Source organism: Vicia villosa, linkage group LG1 (genome assembly GCF_029867415.1).
Source record: "Vicia villosa cultivar HV-30 ecotype Madison, WI linkage group LG1, Vvil1.0, whole genome shotgun sequence".
Taxonomy (NCBI): Eukaryota; Viridiplantae; Streptophyta; class Magnoliopsida; order Fabales; family Fabaceae; genus Vicia; species Vicia villosa.
In genome coordinates, this window is record NC_081180.1 from 34,378,108 (window position 1) to 34,380,472 (window position 2,365).

A 2,365-nucleotide genomic window follows, 5' to 3' on the forward strand; every position below is an offset into this window, starting at 1 on the left:
TGAGAAAAAGAGGAATAGAAGTCTGAACGTGAAAGAGCAGAGAAACAAAGAAGTGCGAAGGGAGGAAGAGCGAAGAATCAATCTTCAGGTAATGGGGGACTCTTCCATTTATCTTCTATTATGGGATTATAGGTAGTAGGATGGATTGAACATGTTGTTTGTATCAATTGAGTTATGTTTAGGTTGTAGAATGTTAGGTTTTGGGGAATTGGTTAATATTGTTTGTATTGATCATGTATGGTGTTAATTGAATGTTTGAAATGTGTTATAAATGTGCCAATTTGTGTTAGTTGTTACTGTTTGATGTTATAATACATTCTGGTGCTAATTGGTATGGATTTGGGTTGCTACAGTGCTGTAAAATTGGAGTTTTTCTGCTACAGCAGCGTCAAGAACCGGTTCCCAGGTGGGAGGAACCGGGTTCCCGTAGTAAAAATCCGAAACAAGGTGATTTTGTTCAGCAGGAACTGGTTCCAAAATGGGGAGGAACCGGGTTCCACAGATTTTCCCTAAATTTCACTTAACTTTAAAAGCTCCTAACTTTCAAACCGTAAATCAGATTTTGGTGCCGTTTCGAGCATAGCGAAGCTAATTAAATGATTTATACAATAAAATGGTGTTTTGAGTCGTGACTTGATTTTATTTTAAAACACTCAATTTTATTTGGTTGTGATGGTTTATGCGTACAGGTACATTGGTGAATGTTTTATCTGTTATGATGTCGTGGTTGTAACTGGTGATTGATATAAATATATTGTTGATGTAAAATATGTGTTTGTTATGGTTGAGAAATAACATAACTGTGTGTGGCTATTGATTTTTGTGTTGGTTGATGATTATGACATCCGGTTGATTAATGTTGGTGATTAGCATGCTATATGTGATGCATGCATTTCATAATCATGTTGTGAGCTGTATCCCTTATGGTGGTGGAACAGCGGTAGCTAATTCTCATTGTGTGGAATTAGTGAGAGAAGTAGCCGAATCTTTATGGTGGTGGATTGGTGAAATGGGTTATCCCATGTTTGGTACCACATGTATATAGTTGCATTGCATCAGGATACTTGTGTTATTATAACATGAATGGAAGATTGTCCAATGTTATAATACATGTTAATTGTGTATTTGTTGTGACTAATTGCGTTGTTGTGGATCTGATCGTAACTATAATTGGGTGAATAACATGTGATTGATATTTTATTATCTATATCTTATAACATTGGTTAAATGTGAATGCGACTCACCCTTACTGTTGTTATTTTTCAGATTGAGGAATAACTTTTGTGCTTGGTGAGGATTAGCTCGTAGAGTAAATCCGTTTGAGTCAGTTGGGTCTGTGTCATGCTCTGGTCGTGTAACACTGGGAACGTTATTTAGAGTTACCTGATAAACTCTTGTTTTTGGCTATTTGTTTTATGGTTGAATTATGAGTCTCCGACTCCAGATGTTTAATTATTCAGATGTTAAGAATATTTCGCTGTGTTAACATGTTATCTGGATAATTTTGGTTTATCGCTCCTTTTATGGCATGACATGAATAATTGTTTATTTTATTTGGAGTTGTAATGCCCTTTTCATGTTTTACTCTAATTTTTGTAAATTTTCCGCGGGGTTTTAGAAGGGTGTTACAATAGTGGTATTAGTGCATAGTCGGCCGTTAGAGTCAGAGTCTCGTGTCAGTTAATCCCTCGTATGCGATTAGTGTAAGGTTGACACTATCGATACTTCTTGTTCTAATGAATATTGTTTTATATTTAGCAAAACAATGGCCGGAAGAGGTGGAAGGAACGACGATGCGATTGTAGAGGCTTTGGGCATGATTGCTGGTGTACTGGGAGGGAATGCCAATGGAGCTGGAATTGGTGCTGACAGGCAGCTGAACAGTTTCCAGAGGAACAACCCTCTGTTGTTCAAAGGCACTCACGACCCCGAAGGCGCTCAGAAGTGGCTGAAGGAAATTGAAAGGATCTTCCAGGTGATTGATTGCGATGAAAATATGAAGGTGAGATATGGTACTCGCATGCTGTCTGAAGAAACTGATGATTGGTGGATGGCTAGTAGGGACGAACTGGAAGCTGCTGGTGTTGCAATTACTTGTGCTGTGTTCAAGAGAGAATTCTTGCGAAAGTACTTTCCTGAAGATGTTAGGGGCAGGAAAGAGATTGAATTTTTGGAGCTGACACAAGGTAACATGACCGTGCCGGAGTATGCTTCCAAGTTTGTTGAGCTGGCTAAGTATTATGTTCACTATAACAATGATGAAGCGAGTGAATTTTTGAAATGTGTTAAGTTTGAGAATGGTCTCCGTGATGAAATTAAGCAAGGTATCAGGTACCAAAGCATTCGTTGGTTTACTGATTTGGTA